Here is a 27,892-nt window from a genome sequence, read left to right as displayed (position 1 = left end):
TTGCATTGTTATGGTATTGCTGTGTATTGTTTTGTTGGATTGATGAATTTAAAAAAAAAGAATAAATAAATAAAAAATAAATTAATTAATAAAAAAAAAAATTTAAATTATTTTTTAAAAATGAGAATCGATTCTGAATTGCACAACGTGAGAATCGCGATTCGAATTCGAATCGATTTTTTCCCACACCACTACAAAATATGCTGGGCTTTATTTACTGAAATCCAATTTACACGTACTAAACAGCGTGTAGTATTAGTGGGCGTGTTGCGTTTGATCTACTAAGACTGCGTGTAGAGTTATTAACTGGAGCCGACCGCCTCATTTAAATGAGGATGTTGCGTGTACTACGTTGTTTTCACCATGGAGACACTCATTTACTGCCCATTCATGCTATCATGCTCCTCCCTGTGGTGTTTTACTCTGCTCTAGTGTTGTCCCAATACCAATATGTTAGTACTGGTACCAAAATGTATTTCTGTACTTTTCGGTACTTTTCTAAACAAGGGGGACCACAAAAAATTGCACTATTGGCTTTATTTTAACTAGAAATCTAACAGTACATTAAACATATGTTTCTTATTGCAATTGAAGAACACTTTTGTCCTTAAATAAAATAGTGAACATACAGACAACTGGTCTTTTAATAGTAAGTAAACAAACAAAGGCTCCTTATTTGTCTGCTGCAATAGACAGTAACATATTGTGTCATTTCTCATTCTATTTTGTCAAAATTATGAGGGACAAGCTGTAAAAATGGATTATCAATCCGTTCTTTCATTCCATCCATACTTTCTGTTTTAACAAGTTCGATCTACACTTCTGCTAAAATGTAATAATCACTTATTCTTCTGTTGTTTGATACTTTACATTAGTTTTGGATGATACCACAAATTTAGGTATCAATCCAATACCAAGTAGTTACAGGATCATACATTGGTCATATTCAAAGTCCTCATGTGTCCAGGGACGTATTTCCTGAGTTTATAAACATAATATGAATTTTTTTAAAAGGAACCAATGGCATTTGTTTATATTCTGGGTGCTCGCTTGCTTCGCTATCGTATCTTCCCTACAGTGTGTAGTGAAGCATGTTTAGCTGTATATAGAATACAAAAGTGATTGCACAGGTGATGTAAGGCACATACATGTGATATGAATGAACGGTTGTGATGGAGAAATGAATGGTTGTGACGTGACTGGGTCAGCCCACTCGAGCATGAAATGTGCAGGAAACGCTGGGAGCAGGCGACCACTCCAGCGAAAGAGCACCAGCGGCATTGTCGGTGGGCACGTGGCACAGCGCCACCTAGCAGGCTGACACAATACCAGCTGACCCCCGGTGATGATCAAACTGGGGGTTGCCATGGCAACCAGACCTTCATTTTTGAATTTTTTTTTAGCAACAAACAAACAGGGTCAGATATATTCTCTGCATGCATGGCTTCACAAACCACCGTTGGACATTTAAAGCTGCCTTTTTTGCAGCCCATTGTGTTTTATAGCTTTGTTTTCAGGCCTGGAATAAATTAAAAACCGAAAATCTTGCACACATTCATCCTTGCTTTTCAGCAACCTTTGTCAAAGTCAACATTGTGTTGGAGCGAACGTGTTTTTCAAGGTCCTACGTGATGTCTAGTACACACTTGCTGGGGTTTGACAGACTGTAGTACATTAGCATCAATTAGCATTGTGACGTGAGCGTGCTGACATTGAGTCGTGCAGAGAGCTGCTGTTCTCGCGCAGAGTGCACTTCAACCGTGCATTTTTAAAAGCCTCCATTGCCACGTATATTCCACTCATTTAGTGCCATGACATCGATAGGACTACTCTGACCTTTACGACGGCTTGAGTTTGATAATATGAACTATAAATGAACTGTTTTTATATGTTACACCATTTCAACGCAGTTGTCTTGGTTACTGTCTAATAGAGGAGTGTCCATGGAACATTCTAACAATACAATTTAACAAAGAATCAACAAGTCAAGTTTTTAAATAGATTTTTTTTTTTTGCCAGCCACTCAGGCAAATTATTTTTTTGATGTAGATGCCAGTATCAGCTGTACAGATTTACTTTACAATAGAAACGTGTGGGATATTTCTCTTGTTGCCCTTTAGTATTTGACTTTATTAAATGGAGATATTTAGTGTTTGGCAGAGCAGGAGGGGAAAGAAAGAAAAAAAGAAGACAGAGGGGGAAATTGTGGGGGCAAGAGGGGGACTACGTCAGCAGAAGATCGGTAGGTTGGAGTTCAAATCCCAGCCGAGTCATACCAAAGACTATAAAAATGGGACCCGTTTCCTCCCTGCTTGGCACTCAGCATCAAGGGTTGGAGTTGGGGGTTAAATCACCAAAATGATTCCCGGGCGCGGCGCCGCTGCTGCCCACTGCTCCCCAAGGGGATGGGTCAAATGCAGAGGACAAATTTCACCACATCTAGTGTGTGTGTGACAATCATTGGTACTTTAATCTTAATCTTTAAAAAATACGATATATTATACCAAAAATTATAAAGAAGAACAGATTAGGGAAGTAGATAGGAATAACACAGTAATGACAATGAACATTATTGCACTGCAAGTCGAACAATACAAATACCGATAGAAGTAACAATATTGATAACTAATAACAATTATTTATTTAGAATATAACAGGCTTTTATAGTCATATTCATTAGGCTTTTATTGTCGTTGCACATTAAGAAAACAAAATTGTGGAATACTGATGGTGGAAGCTGCCATGCAAGGTGCTAACCACGACCCATCAGGAGCAGTCAGGGGTTCGGTGTCTTGCTCAAGGACACCTCAACATGAGCTCGCCAGGCCAGGATCGAACCAGTAACCTCTGGTGACTGTAAGCTTTTGCCTTGTTATGATTTTTATTCAGATTCATCAAAGGGTTGCTTAGGATTTATTTCGATTAATCACTATTAAATACAATTATTTTTTAGGCTTAGATTCAGGCTATTTTTTTCCTTTTGAATACATAAAATGTTTTGGCATATCAACATTGGTTTGGTTTTAGCTTGTTTAGGCAATTAGAAAAATGATTCATGTGGCTTCCACATCCTTTAATTTTTTTAGCGTGCGGCTCTCTGAGTTTGGACACACCTGCTGTAATGAGTTTTGTTCATTTCGAAAACTGTGCATAAGTTCCGAACGGATTCTGAGCTTGCTAGCTGACACAGCAAAAGGTTGCTGTTGCTCACTTTACGTGTTTGCTCCATCACTTGTTGCTAGGCAGATTTCAGAGAGGGCAATACTCACTAACCCAGGGGTCGGCAACCTTTCCCACTCAAAGAGCCATTTTGGCAAGTTTCACAAATTAAAGAAAATAATGGGAACCACTAAAAAAAAATTTAAAATGAAAAACACCGCATACAAAGCTTAAATTGCTTTGTGCTATGTTAACTAGGGGTCTCAGACACACGCACTGGCACGCACCTTAATATGGAAACTTGATGTTAGTGCGGCCCGCGAGTTTTGAATGAATGGTGCTTGATAGTGTCATACTTGCCAATCTTCTCATTATTTCCGGGAGACTCCCGAATATCAGGGCGTGATGGCACTGCTTTTTGCGCCCTCTACAGTCTGCCCTAACAGTGTACCTGCTCGACCACATGTAGAATGCAGCTTCAGCTTGCTCACGTAAGTGACAGCAAGGCGTACTACTTCAACAGCCACACAGCTTACACTGCCGGTAGCCGTACAAAAACAACTTTAACACTGTTACGTTACAAATATGCGCCACACTTTGAACCCACACCAAAAAAGAATGACAAACACATTTCTGGAGAACATCTGCACTGTAACACAACATAAACACAACACAACAAATACCCAGAATCCCATGCAGCCCTAACTCTTCCGCTCAACCGACGCACGGAGGGGGGGAGGGTTGATGTGTGGAGGGGTTTGGTGGTAGCGGGGTGTATAATCTAGACCGGAAGAGTTAGGGCTGCATGGGATTCTGGGTATTGGTTGTGTTGTGTTACACTACCGTCAGTGTAAGCTGTGTGGCTGATGAGTAAGTATGCTTTGCTGTCTCCTACGTGTGCAAGTAAAAGCTACATACAACATGTGGCCGGGCTGGCAGTAAATGCTATAGAGGACAATTACTGCAGTGCATTTAGGGCACGCCCTTTATATAGTAATTAGAGTGAAAATAGGATTATAATTGCCCTTGGAGATTTCTTAGAGAGGCACTGAGATCCACAAGTCTCCTGGGAAAATCGGGGGGTCGGCAAGTATGCAGCTGAGCCGCATCAGAGTGGTCAAAGAGCCGCATGCGGCTCCGGAGCCGCGGGTTGCCGACCCCTGCACTAACCCATAGTAGGCCAATGTAACAAATAGGCAGAGGCCAACAACACCCAATAACTAGGCTATTTATAATCACTCTCTGTATCTGCAATTCATATTGGAAACTTTTTTAAAAAGCCCTCGCAGAGCGCAGACCTCAACCAGGCCTTACTTACCAATAGTTAAAAAGTCCTGAATCCAGATAGTGCTGCGGATCCCTCCGAAATGTAATCACTTGTTTCTTATCCCATTTCTTAAATATCCAGAAATCTTAATCAAAACATGGCCATAACCTTTTGAGGTATGCATAGTGGGATGAAAGAGACAGAGTAAAGTTGAGGCTCGTAAGGTACCGCAGTAGAAATGGTCTGGATCTGCCCCAAAATCTAATCAAGTTTATTTATACAGCATAACACACCAGGCAATTCATAATGATTTTCGGATGATTAAATTACGAGAAGGAAAATAAAATAATGAGTACTCCTTTTCCCGTTTCAGACATTTTCCTGAAATCTCCATGAAAATCCGTCCATAACTGTTTGGGTTATGTTGGGAACTAACTAACTATCTAACTAATTGACAAACCGTGGGAGTCACATCCAATTTACAGGTACATCACAGTTCTGTATTAAATTTAAAATTCATAATGGTAAGAAAAAAAACAACAGAATATGCTCTCAAGAATTTAGTTAAATTTTGTACACAAATTTAAATTATGTCGTCTAATTAATACATTCAATTAAATCCACCATGGTGGTCGTGTACATACATTTGCTTACAAGTCATTGAAATATGTGCACAGAACTAACAGATGGTTCGAATGCAGTTAAAAAAACATTTTGGGATTGTTTTGTTTAAATATATTATGGTTTTAAATTACCACATACTTGTACAATTAATCTTAGTTTTTGGTATTTTGTTTTATTTCCTGTCCAACCCACTGCTTTTATTTTTGTTTCCATTGCCTGTTTTCCCCCTTTTTGCCCTACTATCCTCATATGTCCCTGGTTGGTAATTAGGACAAACCTGTTCCTGGTTTCCAATCAGTATACTTTTTATACCAGGCCTGTCTTCTGGATCACTGTGCTTTGAACCTCCATGCAGCACAGTATATTAGTATATAGTATTTGTTAATATATACGTTTTACCTGCACTTTGCCTGCCGTTTCTGCGTCCTAGGGTCGCGACCAACACAACCCTAAATAACTAGTACTTTTTTACACCATTCCTATCCAGTGGAAATCATGTAAAATCTCCAATAAATAATGATATTTTACTATTGTAATTTGAATTGATAATGAAAAACTAAATTTAGAAATCAATCTAAAAATAAACAGTATATCACACACCATTCACATTTGTTGTTAAATATTCACCTTAACATTCTAGAATGTTTCTTGAATAAATGCAGATATTTGTGTATTTTGTGTTCAGGTTTAGACAGTGTCAGAGAGTACCTTAGCTCAGATGTTTTCCATCCGACTAAAGTACATCGGCTGACATCCTAGTAGGCCAAAACATGTGGACAACTCATTCCATCATGTTAAATTCCTTGAGCCGTCAAAGACCATGAGGTATCATATTTATGAGGCAGCACAGGAAAAGAGAGCTGTCGTTTAAACATACAGCTTCCAGACATAAAGGTGTGCAGGTGGCTCTGACCTTCTCACACATATTCTTAAAATAACTCACACTAGAAACTGCTCTTATTTTAGGCAAGAACACCCTCTGAAAACCATCAATGTGTTTCTACCATATAGAAATGTGTGTCTTTGTCCAGTGCCGTGTCTCCTGGGACCTTTCCAACTATCATAAAGTGGTTCACAACTTTAATATCAACTGGAAGCGCTCCATTTCATAACATGTATTTTAATAGGCAGGTCATGACCACTCATAAAGCTGAGTGAAAGAGGGATAGAATTAGAAGATATATTTTTTTAGCTTCTCTAATTGCATGTGTGTTGTTTGAAAATAGGACAGACCTACTTTCAAACCTGTTTTAATTTTTTGAATTAAAGACGCCATGAAACACCAGCGTTCTGTTGTTTAGCCCAGTTCTGGCAAGAAGTAGAGCACTAGATTGATTTTTTTTTTTTTTAATTTAAAATATATATAATAATAACAATATATATATATATATATATATATATATATATATATATATTTCTGTGAATTTAATGACTGATGCACAAGGATTTAAAAAAACTGATTAATAAAAAACAAAAAATATTAAAAGGTATTTAGTAGAGCACTAGATTGTACTGTACTGTCAAAGCCAAACTCTTATTTTTGAAATTTCTACCGCACAAAAAAAAAAAAAAAAAAAAGAATAAATAAATATATCTTTCAGTGAATGTAATGACTGATGCACAAGGATTTAAAAAAATTGATTAATAAAAAACTAAAAATATTAAAAGGTACAGTATTTTTTTAAAAATAAAAAAATACATATTTCACACCCCCCGCGACCCCGAATGGGACAAGCGGTAGAAAATGGATGGATGGATATTACACACAACCATTATTATACAATATTATACATCATTATCAATATATCATTTCTTAGCAGGAGTAGTAATTTTTTGGTCAATGAAATAAATATATTGTAAAGTCCTTTTTGATTAAATAGATAAATATATCATTAAATTATATAAGAAAATCGATTAAAAAACAACAACCTTTCATTAATATAAAATGTATTTTAGATAATCAAAAATACCCAAAAATGTATGAATTGAAATAAATGTATTGGTTGTGAATTAAACAATTAGTAAATTGTTTCTTTGCAAGTATTTTTGAATATATGTAATACTTGAATTCATGATGGAGAATATGTCATTTTGCATTTTAATTTTAAACAAATTATTTGACACTGTTTTTTTTCTAAATCAGCATTATGAAATAAAAGGACGTTAAATAATTTGATGTATCATTAAGTTATATAAAAACAACAATTCAATAAAAAATACCATAAATAAACATAGATTTCATTACATAATCAAAAATGACACTAAATTTGCAAACTTAAATAAATATATTGGTTATGAAATAAATAATTTGTAAATTTTTCTTTGTAATTATTTTAAAATACATGTATTAATCGAGTTTATTACAAAGAATAATTCTGATTCTGAATGTGTGTTACGTTTTCGGGGGCGCATAGCTGCGCTGGTAGCGTTCCTTCCAAGGCAGAAGACAAGCAGGTGTAGCGTGCAGGTAAGATTAAGGTTTTTAATAAATTAAACGCAGGACAAAAACACAAAACTGAGGACGCTAGCAAGCGTGGAGCTAAACAAAACCAAAATGTCACCAATGGTGAAAAAACGAGGAAAGCTAGTCTGTACAAAAATCACTAGCGCAAGGACAAAAACCGGGAGAACGTAACTGTTGCCTATCGCAAACATTGACCCAGCAACTAATGCTGGGTGACAGGAAACTATAAAGGGGAGTGATTAACCAAAACACCTGGTGGGAACACTAATTGCAAAACTAAGGCAGGTTAGGAGAAGCAGTGCCCATGGAAACCAACAAAAAACAGGGAAAGAGGGTGCACTCAGGAAACAGACTAAAACAGAAAAACTAACAAACCCAAATCATGCCATGACCCGGGTGACGGATCATGACAATGTGCTGCTTTACATTTTACTTTAATGTAATTATTTGGCAACAGATTTAATTGAAACATTTTATAAATGTAGGTGTTTAGTTTGTAAACGATTGAACTTTGTCTCAATATATCTTGCGGCGTACCGCAAGGGTCAACACTATGACCAAAACAGTTTTACATAAAATATGTATGAATTACATACCTTGTATGCATGTTTGAAAACAACTACTAGCGCTGTTAAGGGCTGTTAAAAATAACAAGTTAACTCATGTGAATAATCACAAAAAATATAGCTTTAGTCATGTATACACAGATTAAGCATGCAATTCATTTTGACTGTACATGCTCCTTTATCTTAACCTCTGATAGTTATTTGACTTAAAAATACAACCATATGGGACTTTAATAAAACAGTACAAATAAATGACGCGCATTCAAGGAAAACATTTATAAAAATGTTCCTGGAATTTGCATTTGTGTCCAAATATAATATTTTTTAAGTTAATTTAATTTATGCAAGCGAGTTATAACCTGTGATTAATCATGATTATTCCAAATTCAAAAGTGTGATTTATCTGATTTGAAAAATATTTTGTTTGACAGCACTAAGTGTGACATAAAAATACATAACAACTTCTTGATTTTAAATGACGTCACATCGGGCTCATTAAATATGTGTGGTGGTCAAGCCAGCGTCTGTTCTCAATGGGTACTAAGCGGTATTTAGCCTTTTTAAAAGAAACATTTTCTGCTGTACGAAAAAAAGATAAAAGTTTCTTCAGAGTTATTTGAAAGGTAATCAAGAAGGGCGGAAGAGTGCAAGATTTTACAAAACGACGACGAAAAAGGTAGCACGCACTCCAGTCCAAGAAAGCAGAGTCGAAAAATGCTCGAGTTTACAGTGATCACTTTGTTAAAGGTTTGTTTGACATACTTTTAACGTTTAGTGTTTCCCATTTAAGTATTATCTTGATATTATTTGTATTTCTTTAAATGAATTTTTACTACGAGTGTTTCGTAATGCACCAACTCGGCGAGTACTGTATTTTTCGGACTTTAAGGCTCAGTTAAAATCCTTTCGTTTTCTCAAAAATCGACAGTGCACCTTATAAAATTTCTGTTTGTGCTTACATTACTCGAAGCTATTTTATTTGGTACATTGATTGATTGATTGAGACTTTTATTAGTAGACAGTACAGTACATATTCCGTACAATTGACCACTAAATGGTAAAACCCGAATAAGTTTTTCAGCTTGTTTAAATCGGGGTCCACTTAAATTGACTCCTGATGCAGATATATACTATCATCATAATGCAGTCATGACATAAGTTAATCATCAGAGTATATACATTGAATTATTTACAATATTTACAATCCGGGGTGTGGGATGTGGAGGGGGGGGGGGGGTTAGGTTTGGTTGATATCAGCACTTCGGTCATCAACAACTGCATCATCAGAGAAATGGACATTGAAACAGTGTAGGTCTGACTTGGTAGGATATGTACAGCAAGTGGTGGACATAGAGAGATCAGAAAGCATAAGAACAAGTATATACATTTGATTATTTACATTTGATTATTTACAATCCGGGGAGTTGGGATGTGGAAGGGGGAGGGTGTTAGTTTAGGGTTGAAGTTGCCTGGAGGTGTTCTTTTAGTGCGGTTTTGAAGGAGGATAAAGATGCACTTTCTTTTACACCTGTTGGGAGTGCATTCCATATTGATGTGGCATAGAAGGAGAATGAGTTAAGACCTTTGTTAGATCGGAATCTGGGTTTAACGTGGTTAGTGGAGCTCCCCCTGGCGTTGTGGTTATGGCGGTCATTTACGTTATGGAAGTAGTTTGACATGTACTTCTGTATCAGGGAGGTGTAGCTGATTTTATAGACTAGGCTCAGTGCAAGTTGTTTTACTCTGTTCTCCACCCTGAGCCAGCCCACTTTAGAGAAGTGGGTAGGAGTGAGGTGTGATCTGGGGTGGAGGTCTGGAGGTAACCTGAATAGCTTGTTCTGGGATGTTTGGAGTCTAGATTTGAGGGTTTTGGAAGTGCTGGGGTACCAGGAGGTGCACGCGTAATCGAAAAAGGGTTGAATGACAGTTACCGCTAGAATCTTCCTGGTGCTTTTGTTGACCAGAGAGGAGATTCTGTAGAGAAATCTCGTTCGTTGGTTAACCTTTTTGATTACCTTGGTTGCCATTTTATCACAGGAAAGATTAGCCTCTAGAATGGAACATGGTGTAATGATAAATGTGACCAGTAGATGGCAGTCACACATAAGAGATACGTGTAGACTGGAAGATGACACCAGTAAACAACACCAAAACTTTAAATGTTCCATTGAGAATATAGAACATTACACATGGCGCTTATAAATCTGTCAAAATGTTTTAGTACGACTTTAGTAATCTAAGAAGCCGCACTGCTTGATGGATTGTCGGAGCATTACGGTTACTGTAGTCAGACGTAATGTGCTTCAACATACGGGTATTATGGTGTGTGTATAAGGACCGCAAAATGGCACCTATTAGCAGACATATTATCTGGCGTTTTGTTTCATAATATTATGCAAAAACCAACTTTTCCTACCCTCTGGTATCGGTTAATGTGTATTTGGGATCTGCATTAGTCCTGAAAATTTGCTTGAGGCCACCATCGTATTCCGTGCTGTCGCCGTAGTCAATAATCTTCTTCTTTTTCTCTATCTTCTTCTTATGAGGCATTTATCCTCCACTGTTGCCTTTTCTAATATAAAGTAGTGTAAAGTTCTTACCGTATTTTCCGCACTATAAGGCGCACCTAAAAACCTCCAATTTTCTCAAAAGCTGACAGTGCGCCTTATAATCCGGTGCGCCTTATATATGGACCAATATTGAGCTAAACTTAATTTTCGTAAAGTTTAGGTCTCGCAACTACGGTAAACAGCCGGCAACTTCTTTTTCCCCCGCAGAAGAAGAAGCGCTTCGTCTTCTACGGTAAGCAGCCGCCAACTTCATTTTCCCCCGTAGAAGAAGAAGTTCTTCTTCTACGGTAAGCAGCTGCCCCCGTAGAAGAAGAAGAAGCGCGCGGTGCATGCTAGGATATATGACTGCGCGAGGCGTGCCGTTTTGATTTCCATTTGTTTGTTTATGTAAAGACCCCAAAATGGCTCCTATTAAGAGACACGCTTACGACGCAGAGTTTAAACTTAAGACGATCAGTCACGCAGTAGAACACAGGAATAGAGCAGCAGCGACATTGACTCGATTAATGACGACTTCGACGAGATGCCCAACTGTTTAATTCGGACACTGAAGAAGAAGAATTCGAGGGATTCGTGTGTGAGGAATAACTTCATAAAGTGAGCTTTACATGTTTATTTTGTGTGTTGTGTTGTGTGACATTAACGTTTGAGCAACGTTGAGTTATTGATATATTGTTATTGCTCTGCACTATTTCGAGTGTTACTATATTGTGATTGCACTAACGTTTGATTTACCGTAACAGTATCACTGTTTTTTACGTGTTTATTGAATCAGGGAAAAGTTCCCCTCCACTATGTGATATAAATGTTGCACTACATGTTATACCTCGCTGTTGTTAAAAGATAAACAAAACACCACGTCACTGACTTTACCTCGGGGAAAATAATAAAACAGCTGTTTATTCATTTTGGGAGTGACCAGAGTTGTCAGAACGCTGGTTTGTAATCTATTAATAAAGTTTGACTGACCTATCTGACTGTTTTGTTGACATTCCCTTTAGCGCAGCTCCATCTAATGGATGCATAAAGCTTTAGGAGACCAGTCCTTACATATGCGGTAATAACAGCATCAAGAAGCTGTCTGAAAATCAAACGGAAAGAGTCAGCTTATTTAGTATGAAAACAGCGCCCTCCCGCCCAGAAAGAAATACAGCCTTATTGTTCTACGTTTGTACACTGATAAGGTCTCCTCCCCAAAGAGGGAGTATGTTATTCCCCTACGCGGAAAGCACAGAGCCTTCATGGTGAAACACAGAGTTTACTAACGGACATAATGTCACGGCACGGATTCGAACCCGCTTTCCCTCGGCAGCCGGAGCTGCCGGGACCTCTGCTGGCAGCCCACTTAGACACGCCCCTGCTCACACTGGGCACAGCACGCCCACCCAGCGACAAGGCTGCAAACAACTGCGCATCAACACACCTGTGCCTGATGAGAGGGAGCAGCATAAAAGCCAGCGAACCCAAGAGACCTTCGCCAGAACGTAGCCTATCTTTCACATGTCTTCCCTGCTGCCTGTGATTGTGTCCTGCCTCACAACCTCCACCTGGATCTCTGCTTGCCTCCCTTGACCCTTGACCTCTGCTTGGACTTGGACATTGTTGCCTCTCTCCAGCCCCCGACTGCTTGCCTCCCTGCTGACTACCTCTTCGCCTAGCCCAGGGGTCGGCAACCCAAAATGTTGAAAGAGCCATATTGGACCAAAAATACAAAAACAAATCTGTCTGGAGCCGCAACAAATTAAAAGCCATGTTTCATGTGTCATGAGATATACATTGAATTAAGAGGACTTAAAGGAAACTAAATGAGCTCAAATATAGCTACAAATGAGGCATAATGATGCAATATGTACACATCGCTAGCCTAAATAGCATGTTAGCATCGATTAGCTTGCAGTCATGCAGTGACCAAATACGTCTGATTAGCACTCCACACAAGTCAATAACATCAACAAAACTCACCTTTGTGCATTCATGCACAATGTTAAAAGTGTGGTGGACAAAATGAGACAGAAAAAGTGGCATAAAACACGTCCTAGAAAGTCGGAGAAAGTTATACCAGTTATATCAATCAATACATGTAAACAAACTATACGGTGAGTTCAAGGACCGCCAAAATAAGTAGGACAAAACGGCGCTCGCCAAATACTCGAATCAGTGAAGCATGTTTAATATAAACAGTGTGCTTTATAACAATTAGGGAGGTTTGTGTCATGTTTGTCCTCCTACAGAAACCATACTAAAACAAAAAAATAGATTTTTTTCACCTCATCTTTTTCCATTCTTCATACATTTTTGAAAAATCTCCAGAGAGCCACTAGGGCGGCGCTAAAGAGCCGCATGCGGCTCTAGAGCCGCGGGTTGCCGACCCCCGGCCTAGCCCCTTGGATTCGACGAAAGATTCACACAACACGCACCGACAACAACCCCTGGTAAAACTTACATTGTTAATTCTACACATCGTCTGCACTCATTCACTTGTGGTAGCATACACACCCCACGCACTCATCAAGGTTTTCAATAAACCTAGTAAACCGCAGTTCTGCCTTGGTGTCGCCTCCTTCCCTTTGCCCGGTACATAACACATAAGGTAAAAACCCAAAGTGTACACCCATCCATCCATTTTCTACCGCTTGTCCCTTTCAGGGTCACAGGGGGTGCTGGAGCCTATCACAGCTGCATTCGGGCGGTAGGCGGGGTACACCCTGGACAAGTCGCCACCTCATCGCAGGGCCAACACAGATAGACAGACGACATTCACACTCACATTCACACACTAGGGACAATTTAGCGTTGCCAATCAACCTATCCCCAGGTGCATGTCTTTGGAGGTGGGAGGAAGCCGGAGTACCCGGAGGGAACCCACGCAGTCACGGGGAGAACATGCAAACTCCACACAGAAAGATCCCGAGCCCGGGATTGAACTCAGGACCTTCGTATTGTGAGGCACATGCACTAACCCCTGCGCCACCGTGCTGCCTCCCAAAGTGTACACTTGGGAAGATATTAGCTGATTTAAACATGACTATGGATAAAGATAGAACACTTAAAAATATATGCATTCTCCACATTCCCCCTTCAGATCTTCCCCAGAAGATCGCTCATACCAGAGCAACAAAAGTCATTACACCTCTTCTCAACTTGACGAAGTTGAGTAACTAAATGGACTCTATTTTGCAGTCAAAAACATTGTTTTAATTGTAGTCAGCCCAGAAGCCATAAGGCATCATTAAAAAAAAGAGCAGACAGTCTGCCGTCTTGCTGCCAATTTAGTGAGAAAAAAGTGTGCATCCAAGCATTGACGTGAGTGTTATTAATATCTAAGGTGTGCTTCCCTCTGGAGAAGAGCCTGCTCAGCATGTGTGTGCCTTCTAAAGACAACTGCAAAGGGGGGCAATAAAATCAATCATGTCCTGGCGACCATTTGCATGTATTGTATTGCTGCCGCCGCGGGTGCAAGCTAACTGGAAGTGTCAGCACAGGTTAAAATGCTGACTACACCATGACGGAGCACCTGTGGTGCCGGCTCGCCCTCCTCCATTAATAATGCATCACAACAGCCAAGTCCCTCCCAATCACCTTGTCTGGACTTTGTGATTTGTTGTGAGAGATGCAATAATAGAAGAAGAAGCCATGTGGAGCTCCTTATGAGCAGGGGGGTAGAGGAGCATCTGTGCACCCCTGCTAACGGGTGCACTCATGCAGAGCCGTATGCAGATGTGGACCTGAGCTCCTATTCATTGCCGTCAGGCGTGAGCGCTGGCGTCCAAGCATCGAGAGCACCGTCCTTGTGCTTGCGTGGCACATTCTAGATGTTTTTTCTTTCTTTTTTTTTGTGCATAAGAGCCCCCGTCACTTGAAACGTGGTGTCTGCAGGCGTTAATCTTGGTGTGAGCGTGTGAGCGTGTGTGTGTGTGTGTGTGTGTGTGTGTGTGTGTGTGTGTGTGTGTGTGTGTGTGTGTGTGTGTGTGTGTGTGTGTGTGTGTGTGTGTGTGTGTCGGAGAGAGAAGCAGCTTGTCAGTGAAAGCCAAGAAGGAGCATGTGCCCCTCCACACTCTCTGATAGTAAATAAGCAGACTGCAGCACTGCAGAGAGCTGAGGACCGGAGCTCAGTGCGGGAGGGGGCAGCTGACATCCTCCATTGTTTTTTTTTTGGCCAGTATTTGCGACGTACGTTCAACTACGCCTATTCTGATTCTGATTCTGATGTGTCACACTTGTCGTATTTGTTGTGTGTAAGTCGCAAGTTGGAGGACAATAGGCAGTGACGACACACTCCCAGTTCAAGTTTAGCTATTCAGAAAGTAGGAGTGGGTGTATCGATATAAATATTGATAGTATTGAAGCTAGGGTGGGTATTGGTATCAGACCGATACTAGCCTGATGGGATTGATACTTGTGTTGCAGTTTTTCTTTTATATGTCCAGATAATTAGCTTTCTACTGCTCACTCAGGCACTTACTGCCCCTCCCTGCTCTACTGACTACTGATGTTATTTTTACATAAATATGTGTGTATAATGGCAGTTATTTTCATGGTTTTGTTTACATTTTAGGATGTATATTGTCGTTACATTGTTGCTTATTTTTTGTTATTTTTGCAACTAACGATTATTTTGATAGTCGATTAGTCAACGATTATCTTAACGATTAGTTGCCTAGTCAGACAATAAAACGCACACATATGTAATGGCTCTAATTTTCCCATCGACTTCTAAATGCAGTTTAAGTTATTTTAGGAATGTGCTTACGAACAACAAAGATGAGTAATTTATTCATAAATATTTATTTATGCTGTAACTGTGCTGCTCATTCAGCTGACTATAAAAATGGGACCCATTACCTCCCTGCTTGGCACTCAGCATCAAGGTTAAATCACCAAAATGATTCCCGGGCGCGGCACCGATGCTGCCCACTGCCCTCACCTCCCAGGGGGTGATCAAGGGGATGGGTCAAATGCAGAGGACACATTTCACCACACCTAGTGTGTGTGTGACAATCATTGGTACTTTAACTCTAACTTTAACTGTTACAAAAAATAAAATGACTATTAAAAGGCTGTCCATTTAAAAGAAAGGAAAGGCAAAGTGCCAAAAAAAACCAATTAACCTTGTTTATGCATTAAAAAACTGTTAAAATAGCAGCAATGAAAACAAACAACAATAACACATAATTTAAATTCACAAAAAGAAAAGCATTTTGTAATGTTTAAAAAGATGCACACTGGTATATTGATTATATATATATATATATTGATTAACTCTTGGCAGTTTTAGCACTCCAATAGACTTAATGTACAGAATTCTATATTTGATTAATTCTTAAAATGTTGGCTATTTGATGGATTCTATGTTTAATCTTATGATACCTCTGCATTAGTGCTTCTCTCTCTCTCTCTCTCGCTCTGTGTGTGTCTCTCTCTCGCTCTGTCGTGTGTGTGTGTGTGTGTGTGTGTGTGTGTGTGTGTGTGTGTGTGTGTGTGTGTGTGTGTGTGTGTGTGAGTGTGTGTGTGTGTGTGTGTGTGTGTGTGTGTGTGTGTGTGTGTGTGTGTGTGTGTGTGTGTGTGTGTGTGTGTGTGTGTGTGTGTGTGTGTGTGTGTGTGTTCTGGCAATGCTTACTTAATGGGGACATCGCTCTGTTTACACAGTCACCTTTAGGGGACCTCTGACGGTATGGGGACAAAAAAACAGGTCCCCTAAAGCAGTGGTCCCCAACCACCGGTCCGTGGACCGATTGGTACCAGGCCGCACAATAAATAAATACAAAAAAAAAATATATATATATATATATATATATATATATATATATATATATATATATATATATATATATATATATATTATTTTTTTTAATCAACATAAAAAACACAATATAAACATTATATATCAATATAGATCAATACAGTCTGCAGGGATACACTCCGTAAGCACACATGATTGTATTTCTTTATGACAAAATAAATAAATAAATGAATAAATACCAAACCCCCTACCCCAACCCCCCCCCCCCCCCCCACCCCCGGTCCGTGGGACACATTTTCAAGCGTTGATACTTGTGTTGCAGCTACAAAAAGGTTGGGGACCACTGCCCTAAAGGGAAACCTTTTTAAATGAGTCAGCTCCATTCTGAAATGCCTAAGTGCAGGATTTGCTTTAACATTTAAGTGGTGAAACTTCCTATAAGAGGACAGCTGTGGTGCTGTATTCTGAGGATCATGTCATATTTAATTTGAACTTTTTTTTTTGAATGATCCTCAGTAGTCACGTACAAATTTGTGTGAATTATGCAAAATATTTAAATTTGGTCCCCATGAACCATATTAACGCTTTTTCCCCAGGGTCCACAGTAAGAATGATCAGCACATCACTTCATCAATCCTGAGATTTAAAGACGTGTATGAGCTAACTGGGCAGTGGCCATTTTACCTAATTTTTTTATGCCTCCACAACCTGTAGAAAGGGTGGTCCCCACAAGTGATGATAAAAAACTTGGTCCCCATTCCAAATGATAACCAGTATGTGTGTGTGTGTGTGTGTGTGTGCGTGTGTGTGTGTCGCACGCGCAAGGTTCACGTTTGTTAAAGTGTCTTTTTTTTTACGGCCTTGCAAATTGACGCTGCTTTAAGACTTACTTGAATTGATGTAGACAAAGTTTAGCTGGCTGACTTTGGCTAAAATGAAAGTTAAAGTTATTTTCCCCACAACTTTGTCTCACTCTTGTTAGCTAGCAGCTAACAGTACTCTTACCGAGGCTGTGTCTGCATCATCATGTGTCCGCTTTGAATGCTGCCGTATCACAGATGTGCTGCCATAAAAACAAGGTCCGCTTTGCAAAATGAGCAAGCTACCGTATTTCCTTGAATTAGCGCACCGGCGGTAATTAATTTAAAACCTCTTCTCACTCCGGCGCTTACCAAAGGCATGCGGTAAATTTAGGCATGCGCTTATAAATTTGAGTGTGGTGTAAGGATAATCATGACATCGCTTAATACCGCAATAAAATTTAAAGCACAATGAATCATCCCGGGAGTTCTTTTTGTTTGGGTCTGAAAAGGCAATTATAACGTGACACTCTTTATTTTTACAAGGGGTCATTCAACAATTACGTACGCTTTTTTTCTCCAGGATTTTGACCCCAACCCCCGTACGCAAAATTTACTATACCAATGATGGTAATTAATTGTGTGCATTTCCTCCCCAGGATTTTGACCCCCAACCCTTTGCATACGTAATTGTTGAATGGCTCCCAAGTGCCTGCGTGACGTGTCACTCGTGATGTGTCACTCGTTTTGTACTGTATACCAGTGCAAAAAATATGCTGAACGAACATTTGCAATACCGCGAACTGCCGTAATTCTAGGCATGCGCTAATTATTTTGCGAAACGAGTTTGACCCTGCGGTAAATCGAGTCATGCGCATACTATATACCCGACGACAATTCAAGGAAATACGGTATTAATGTTTTTAACAAGAATAAGAGGAACGATCCTCACACTTTACTTGTTATAACTGGCGATATTTTTGCAAGAGACCTACTTCCGGCCGGAAAAACACGAGTGATGACGTCACGACTGTTGCTGACAAATGTAATTTATCGGCGACAAATTTTATTGTCGACTAATCATTGCAGCCCTATTTTGCAATAGTGACTTTTTTTCTCAAACAATTGTGTGTATAAGACCGCCAATAGGAATTTGATTAAAAAAAATAGTTGCATTTACTTTTAAACTGCTTTAGATTGTTAGTTCTGAAAACGAACCACTACTACAATCTATTGTCAAAGTATATTGATCGGGACATCCTTTGTGACAGTACTATGGAGAAGGAGACAGCACTGAGACAGGGACATCGATAGTATGAGACGTGTTTATTAAACACAAGGAAGTGGAGTGTGTAGTTAATCCAAATAACTATGGTGTGACTATGTGTTGTGTTTAACTGAGTGTTACCGGGAGTTGTTGAAGGGGCGTGTAGAACGAGATGCAGAAGTCCAGGGAGGGCAAGGCGAGCTCGGAGTTACAGTATGTGGGCAGGCGAGAGGTCATAGACAGGAGCGAGGTGTCGAGGTCCGTGTCCAGGCGAGAGGTCGAGATCCGGGAAGGCAGCCATGAAGCCAGAGGGAATTCGGGGAGACGAGACATACAACTCGAAACCAGGAAATGGGGAAAGGCTGCGGGATGACGACACAGGACACAAGACGACGAGCACAGAGGAGGGGAAACACAGAGAGCGAATGCACATAGGGAAAGAGCTAGAGACGTGTAGGCTTACAGTACTGAAACAGGAAGCTACATTCTGTCACTGGAACGCAGAACTGGAGTCCTCATCAACGACAGGTGTGTTGATTCCAGATTGCCTACAGGAGAGGAACGCCTGTGGCCGTGTCCAGAGGAGCGCACAGATGAATGAGAGGCGGCAGGAGCCTGAGCCGTAACATCGTTAACACGCATTGTGTATATATTTAATCATTTAATAATATTTCTAGATGTCTTGAACAGACTAATTGGCAGTTTTCAGCTTTTGTACGATTTATTTGTATGTGTCTCAGAGTGTTGTCAAAAGTTTTGATGCTTTAATACAAAGTCGATACCAACACACAAACAATACATCAATACCTGCTTTTTTCAGTATCGTCAGTACCAAATACTCTAAAACACTTTTTCCTCAGCGAGCACTGTCAATTCTCCTGCAGTCACGAAAGAATTTTCCACGCGATTGAGAGTGGCGATTCGCCACCACAAGCCCAGGGAATGTGCATTACTACCATGTGCAGAAAACCACCACAATCTTGTTGCAACACGGGTGTCATCAGGGCTAAGAAAACACAGCTTAGAGACACTCTTCTGTCTTTTGGCAGCACTTTGAGCGCCATTTCTTTACTTATTTCAGCAGGCCTGTGGACCATTGGATGAACGCAGCTCTTTTTTTTATTGCACATTGGAGAAATAAAATAAACAAACAAAAAAAACCAGCAGAAATGGAAGAATAGAGCAAAAAGGCATAACGCAATAAGAAAAGGCTGAAATGATGATACTAATAATGAACTAAAAGGCAAAGATTTTTTTTTTTTAGCATTTTGATTAGCCTATTTTATTACAAAATACATGATGACGTCACACCACCACCATTTGAAAGAATATTAAGAGCAATTTGTTTAATATTCTTGAAAGCTTCACACCACTGCTGTTCTTTTTAGAATGTAAAATAGATTACTATTGCTGTTATTCATGAGCATTTTCATAAGCACACTATTGTTGTTTGTTTTGATATACTGGAGGCCAATGCTATAATTTTAAATGTATAGGTACCTCTTGGCAGCTGCCACTGCAATTTAAATTCTGTGCAAAAAAAAAAAGGTAAAACACAGTCATCTTAATTACGTAGCAGTTCGAAACCTTTTTCAATAAAGTGGTGAATTTAAAAGTACATTTCCTTTTCATTGTAGTATCAAATAATAATATTGAGAATGGAAATTCATAGATATTGGTATCGACTACTGAAATTGGGTATCATAAGAAACCTAGTGTCTTATCTTTTCAGGAAGGGATTCATATGGCCCCATTCCTGGATCTTCCATGACAGGAAAAGGGGGGTGTCAATCATTTTGCAATGCAGTCTGCTGAAAATGATGGAAAGCGCTACTCTACGTAGCAACTGACGATGTGGTCAAAGTTGGAATTGCCACAAAACACTGTGGAGGGGGGCGTGGCCTGCGGGCCTGCAGCGAAGCGGGTTGTGCCAGGACCGGCCTCGAAGTTGGCGACAGGTGCGTAGATGGCCCACCTGCGCCTTGGGTAGGCGTCAAAACGTGACACCTCATTTACCTGGAGGTAATCCACACAGAACCGCACAGACGCATCGTTCTGGTAGGGAAGAAGGATGGTTCTGTGCGGTTCTGTGTGGATTACCGTAAGGTAAATGAGGTGTCACGTTTTGACGCCTACCCAAGGCCCAGGTGGGCCATCTACGCACCTGTCGCTGACTTCGAGGCCGGTCCTGGCACACCCCGCTTCGCTGCAGGCCCGCAGGCCACGCCCCCCTCCACAAACACGTTTTAAGATATTCGGAAATCTACTGCCATTTTTCAAGTTATTAGTGGATAGTGCAACCCCCAATTTGTCATGTTCCATGTGTCAGGTAAACTGTGACGAATGGGGTTGTATGAATCCCCTTCATACTGTATTATTAACACAAACAGAGGTAGTGCTGTAATGTGCAACATATAATGGGCCAAATGTCACGGTAGCGCATGGTTGCTATTGGTGTGACCCCAGGATGCAGAGACGGTAGGCAAAATGCAGACAGAAATATATTTTAAATAGAATCAAAAGGCACACTGTGAATAATAGACACAATAGACAAAAGAAAACCAGAATCGAAAGGAAGGTGACACTGAGAGATAAACCCTCCAGTGTGGAAGTCACTGCAAGACATAACCAAAACGGGAAGCGGTGCTAGCCAGAAAGAAACACTAGATACAGGAAAACAACACAAAAGCCCCAAAACTGCCACAAAGGTCCAGTCTGTAGTGCAGCCAATGAAGTAGCACACAACAACACATGTCGACATTGAAAAACGGGTCTTTACTCTTCTGCGGAAAAAGCAATCGATGGCTTGAAAAAGACACAAATCACTTCAATCAATAAAACGTATATGAAAAACAAATCATAGTTATAAAGTTTTACGGCAAATGCACAAATCGGAGACATCGTAACCTATCCATCCTTCAGTCGGGGACGGACCAAGCAAAAAGGAGTATTTAGCCCTGTGATCAGAGAGCAGCTTTTTGTTTTGCTGCGCTCACAGGAGGCAAGGAAGGAAGCTGTGATGGAAAGTCAGCCTTGCATCCCAGGAACGGGCTTCATCCGAGCGCACTTGCCTCGCCTTGCGTCCTCCTCCCTGCAGCTAAACAATCCTGACCCTGCAGGAGTGTGCTATTTTGACAGAGTCTAAACAATGAGCGTTTCACACCCACACGCCACATACACACCAGTGCACGCACACTCACACACACACACTCCCACTCCCACACGGCTAACACGCACACAGCGGGACACAAACGCTTACATGTACAGAAATCTAAAAATAGCTCAAGGGTCAGGCATTAAAAATAGAGCAGAGAAAATAAAAGCAGGGCTCGCTGGGCTGAGTCTAAATGCTCTGACAGACTGTCTTCCCGCATTTGGTTATTTGTGGCATACAGGCAGTGTGTGTGTGTGTGTGTGTGTGTGTGTGTGTGTGTGTGTGTGTGTGTGTGTGTGTGTGTGTGTGTGTGTGTGTGTGTGTGTGTGTGTGTGTGTGTGTGTGTGTGTGTGTGTGTGTGTGTGTGTGTGTGTGTTGGGTGATTAAAAGACGGCAAGCATAGTTGCTGCTCCTCTTCCTTGCCTCTAATTAGGATTGGGGAGAACACACATGCAGGAGCAGGGCCTCCATCATTTCATCTGTCCACGCTCCCCTGCTCACAAACGCAGCTCTTTTTCGCCCTTCAAAATCCAGCCGTCTGGGTAATCCAAAGTGGCATATCGGGTAATAAAGCTCTCCTCGGCTCCTGCTGGTACATTTTGGACCATTTAGCGCTCAGACCTGCAGGCTCTGGGCTTTTGGCTCGGACTCCATCTGAGCCTCGCTTCCCTGCAGCGATTTTACTGAAGCGGCCCACTACTGTGAGCGGTTAACATACGAGCGACGGAAGGTCAATTGTCCTCGCAACAATTACGCACTTTTTAACCACGGGCGCGCTGGCACGTGGAGCAGCTCGCTGTTTCATCTTCACTTTGTCCTTGTACGCCCATCAAGTACAGTATACTACTGTACTGTACTGCAAAGTGTAATGCTGCATCATGTATCATATCGTTATATTTCATATTGTTTCGTATTGTATCATTAAATGTTTAGGACATTGTGTTTGTTGTTCATCGTATCACTTTGTGTTGGATTGTGTTGTATTGTTTTGTTTCTAACCTGTTACGGCGGACGTGCAGTCTGCATCTCCCTCATCTGCGGGAGCACTTGGAGGATCCGCTGACAGCGCGCCCGGACACGCCCATGCTCGCGCTGAGAGCACCGCGCCCACGCTGCTACAAGCCTGCTGATGATTGGCAATCGACACACCTGCAATTGATGAGGGAGAGCCGCTTAAAAGACCAGTGGACCCATGGATGCACGCGGGAACTTAGTTTTCTCATGGTGAACCGTAAGCGAAGCTTTAGCTCTCTCTCCTTGTTTCCTCTCCGTGCCTTGACCCCCTGTCTTCTACCGTGTCCCCGCAGTACCCTCCGTTGCCTGGACAGTGAGCTGTGCGTCTCACATTTCCCCGGATCTCCCTCTGGACACTGACTGCCTCCCTCGATCCTTGACTTCCCTCGCTTGGCTCCCCTCTACCCCTGGACTTCCTCATCTCTGTTCAACACTTGGTAACACACACACTTCAGCTAACTACACACATAGTCTTACACCACACACTCTTGTATTCTAGTTCACACTCCATTTCCTTAGTTTAGTTGTATTGTTTATTATTATTATATATATATCTATCTGTATTGTCTATATATATAATAAATATTTGTATATACTGCCCCCTGTTGTATGTTTGCCGTCACCTCCCCTAGTAAACCATTACAGTAAGTTCCCGCCAAATTATATATAGGGACCTGACGGCCCAGTGACTTTAGCTCCGCCCCCAGTGACTTTTGCCCCGCCCCCAGTGACATTTTTTTTTTTCTCTCCTATTTTTGCCCCATTCACCATGGCCTTTTCTTTTCGCTTCAAACCGGAGGATTTGTCTTGTCCTGCCGAGCGGTCATGGAAAGGCATGTTCAGTAGTGATATGAGCAAGGAGGAATTTTCTCGTCGCCTGGACACCCTCCTCCCACCCTCCTCCCACCCTTAAAGAATGTTCCTCAGTCAGCAGGAAGCGTCTGGCATCCGCTTTCGGAGGGGGGGGATAGTACTGGTGGCTGTGCTGGTGTGATGGTGCAGCTCCAACCAGACAGGCTTCCCCCTGCCAGACTAATTCCACCTGTCTTCCGCTTTTCCCAGCCGCAGCCACCAGTCCCCTGGCTAGCCTCTGAGCTAGCACCAGTCCCTCGGCTAGCCCCTGAGCTAGCACCAGTCCCTCGGCTAGCCCCTAAGCTAGCACCAGTCCCTCGGCTAGCCCCTGAGCTAGCACCAGTCCCTCGGCTAGCCCCTGAGCTAGCACCAGCCCCTCGGCTAGCCCCCGAGCTAGCACCAGCCCCTCGACTAGCCTCCGAGCTAGCACCAGTCCCCAGTATAGCCCCCGCATCTCCTCCAGCTCCCTGGCTGACCCCACGTCTCCTCCAGCTCCCATGCTGGCCCTGACCTTCGCCCCTCGGCCAGTAACGCCGATCACTGCACTTCGGCCAGTAGCGCAAACATTTTCACCTCGGCCAGCGGCGCCGACCTCGGCCAGCGGCGCCGACCTCGGCCTGCGGCGCCGACCTCTGCACCTCGGCCTGCGGCGCCGACCTCTGCACCTCGGCCGGCAGCGCCGACCTCTGCACCTCGGCCTGCGGCGCCAACCTCTGCACCTCGGCCTGCGGCGCCGACCTCTGCACCTCGGCCTGCTGCGCCGACCTCTGCACCTCGGCCTGCGGCGCCGACCTCTGCACCTCGCCCTGCAGCGCCGACCTCTGCACCTCGGCCAGCTCCTCAGCTGCCCTCCTCGTCTCCGGCTACGATGACGCCTGCCGCCGATGACGTCTGCCGCTTCCACGCCGCCGAGGACGTCCGCCGCTTCCACGCCGCCGAGGACGTCCGCTGCTTCCACGCCGCCGAGGACGTCCGCCGCTTCCACGCCGCCGAGGACGTCCGCCGCTTCCACGCCGCCGAAGACGTCCGCCGCTTCCACGCCGCCGAAGACGTCCGCCGCTTCCACGCCGCCGAAGACGTACGCCGCTTCCACGCCGCCGAAGACGTCCGCTGCTTCCACGCCGCCTCGCTTGGCTCCCCTCTACCCCTGGACTTCCTCATCTCTGTTCAACACTTGGTAACACACACACTTCAGCTAACTACACACATAGTCTTACACCACACACTCTTGTATTCTAGTTCATACTCCATTTCCTTAGTTTAGTTGTATTGTTTATTATTATTATATATATATCTATATTGTCTATATATATAATAAATATTTGTATATACTTCCCCCTGGTGTATGTTTGCCGTCACCTCCCCTAGTAAACCATTACATAACCTACTGTATCGAATGTGTTTATACCATTGTATTCATTTGTAACGTATCATTTTGTTAAGTTAAGTTAAAGTACCAATGATTGCCACACACACACCAGGTGTGGTGAAATTAGTCCTCTGCATTTGACCCATCCCCTCGTTCACCCCCTGGGAGGTGAGGGGAGCAGTGAGCAGCAGCGGTGCCGCGCCCGTGAATAATTTTTGGTGATTTAACCCCCAATTCCAACCCTTGATGCTGAGTGCCAAGCAGGGAGGTAATGGGTCCCATTTTTATAGTCTTTGGTATGTCTCGGCTGGGGTTTGAACTCACAACCTACCGATCTCTGGGCGGACACTCTAACCACCAGGCCACTAAGTAGGTTTAGCATCATGCTGTATATTATGGTATCATTTTCTATTTTATCCAAGTTTATCATATATGTTTATTTTTTTTATTTTATTGAAGTTTGTTTTTTATTAATTTTTATTATATATGTTTATAACGTTGTATCAGTTTGTATCGTATCATTTTGTGTTGTATCACGTTATATAGTTTTTGTATGGAATTGCTACGTAGCTTGTCCAATTGTATGGTATAACTTTATAACATTGCATCAGTTTGTATTACATCGTATCATAAACATTCTGTATTGTATCATTTGTCAGTTTATATGGCACGCATGTTATTGTCAGGACTGGGTCCCTGGCGTGGTTGGTTCTCCCAGAAGGCAAAGGAAAATTGGCGCGTGCGAGGCGTGAATTTAAAACATGTTTATTTAACAATAAAAAAGGAATAAACAAAAGGCGCTCACAGTGGAGGTACAAAACGACTATGAAACAAAACACTAGCACAAAGGCAGAACTAGGACATAAAACAAACTTGCAAACTAAGGCTTGAATAAAGAAAACTTACTTGGAACCAGAACAGGACATGAAAAAGAACAGCATGGATCATGAGCGTGAACAGAGTGGCAGGAGTGAATGTGATGTCGCCAGGACGAACAACAGAAACAGAAAAGCTTATATAGTGACATGATCAGTGAAAACAGGTGCGTGACTCTAACCGTGAACAGGTGCGTGACATGACAATGTGAACCAGGTGAAACTAATGGTTGCTATGGTGACAAATAAAAGTGCACAAAAAGTCCAAAACCAAAACCGAACATGACTAAAACAAAACATAATCACAGACATGACAGAGCCCCCCCCTTACGGACAGATCCCAGATGTCCCAAACAAACAAAACAAGGCAGGATCGAGAGTCATGGGAGGGCGGGAGGGGGACATGGCGGTGGGTCGCCAGACCAGGTGTCCCCAAATCCACCGGGGCAGGATCAGGTGGCGGCGACGCGTAGACCGCCGCTGTACCTGACGAGGTGGGCGACCCGGGAATGGCCATATCCATGGCCGACGGGGAGGTGGGCGCACTTGGCGTGGCGGCCGACCAGGTAGTGGCCACATCCGTGGCCGACGAGGAGGTCGGCGTACCTGGCGTGGCGGACGCCCATGGACCGGCCACATCCATGGCCGACGAGAAGGCAGGCGCTTCGTCGACGTGGCAGTCGCAGATGACGAAGCTTGGCGTAGTGAGTCGGGCGGCAAAGCTTGGCAGCAATTACAGCCTCAAGTCTTTTTGAATATGATGCCACAAGCTTGGCCCACCTATCTTTGGGCAGTTTCGCCCATTCCTCTTTGCAGCACCTCTTAAGCTCCATCAGGTTGGTTTTCATGGTTTTATTTTAGAAACGGTCTTTACTACAATTCCGGATACATGCACACCTACGTGTATACGTAATCGTATCTATTTTCATCCAGGATGTCTCTGTACAGCTGTAATTGCTGCCAAAGGTGCATCAACAAAGTATTGAGCAAACACTGTTAATAATTGGATGTGATTTTTTGTTTGTTTTTTATTTTTAATACATTTGCAAAATAAAAAACAGAATAATTTTACATTGTCATTACGGGGTACTGTCTGTAGGAATTTAGGACAAAAATTAATTTATTCCATTTTGGAATAAGGCTGTAACATAACAAAATTTGGAAAAAGTGAAGCGCTACAAGTCTTTTGCGGATGCACTGAAATATATTTTGTACCACAACGTGTATATTTTGGTGTGGTATCATGTTGTGTAGTGGCATATTGTATGGTATAGTTTCGTATGTTATCCTATCTTCTTGTATGTACTCTATGCATAGCGTAACATTGCATCGATTTGTACTATATCATATCATAATCATTACATATTGGATCATGTCATATGGTACTGTTTATATTGACAGTTCATAATCTAAAATTTTATTTTAGGTGTTCATGACATTGCATTAGTTTGCACTGTGTCACATTGTTTTGTATCATGTTATATGGTATATCACATGTTATTGTTTTATATTCTATCCTATTGCCCGCCATGTCATTGTAACATTATATCATACTGTATATCATTCTGCATCGTATCATGTTGAATAGTATGATATATTGTACTCTTTTGTTTTGTATGTTATCTTATTATACCTGTTATCATAATATCGTATATTTTGTGTTGTATCATGTACATACATAGTATTATATGATATTGTTTCATATCGTATCCCATTGTATCCTATTGTCACGTCGGTTTGTGTCTAATTATTCTGTATATGTTGAGCCATATTGTAGGAATTGATTTAGCATAGTATTGTATTGTATTGAATGTCATTGTAAAATACCTAATTTTTCATATTTATTGACAGCTGTTTCTAGCATTTTTACCCTCTCATGTATTTCAGTATATAAAAAAATATTGATTGATATTGAAATAAATATCAAAATAAGCTATCCAAAATATTATAAACAGCTCATAAAATGATGCAATGCAGTCCTTTAACAACAATAATAAAGACACATTACTACAAAATATTACGATACAAAGTTGTTTGAAGTGGTCATCATGTAATTTCAGGTAAAAATGAAAAACCTGAAAAGTGAGTTATTAGATCAGTATTAGGGGTGTAAATATTGTATCACTATTACAAGCCTTTTTTTCATTGGGTAGAAATGCTTTGATTGAAAC

General features: G+C 41.7%; 1 protein-coding gene across 1 annotated transcript in view; it reads right to left on the bottom strand.

Moving 5' to 3' along the window:
* LOC133650454 (voltage-gated potassium channel subunit beta-2-like) overlaps window positions 1–27,892 on the bottom strand; it is a 193,384-nt gene that overhangs the window by 76,951 nt on the left and 88,541 nt on the right. The window lies entirely within an intron of this gene.

Source organism: Entelurus aequoreus, linkage group LG05, assembly GCF_033978785.1.
Source record: "Entelurus aequoreus isolate RoL-2023_Sb linkage group LG05, RoL_Eaeq_v1.1, whole genome shotgun sequence".
Lineage (NCBI taxonomy): Eukaryota > Metazoa > Chordata > Actinopteri > Syngnathiformes > Syngnathidae > Entelurus > Entelurus aequoreus.
The sequence above is the reverse complement of the archived record's forward strand: the minus strand, read 5'-3'. Positions and strand labels throughout refer to the sequence as shown.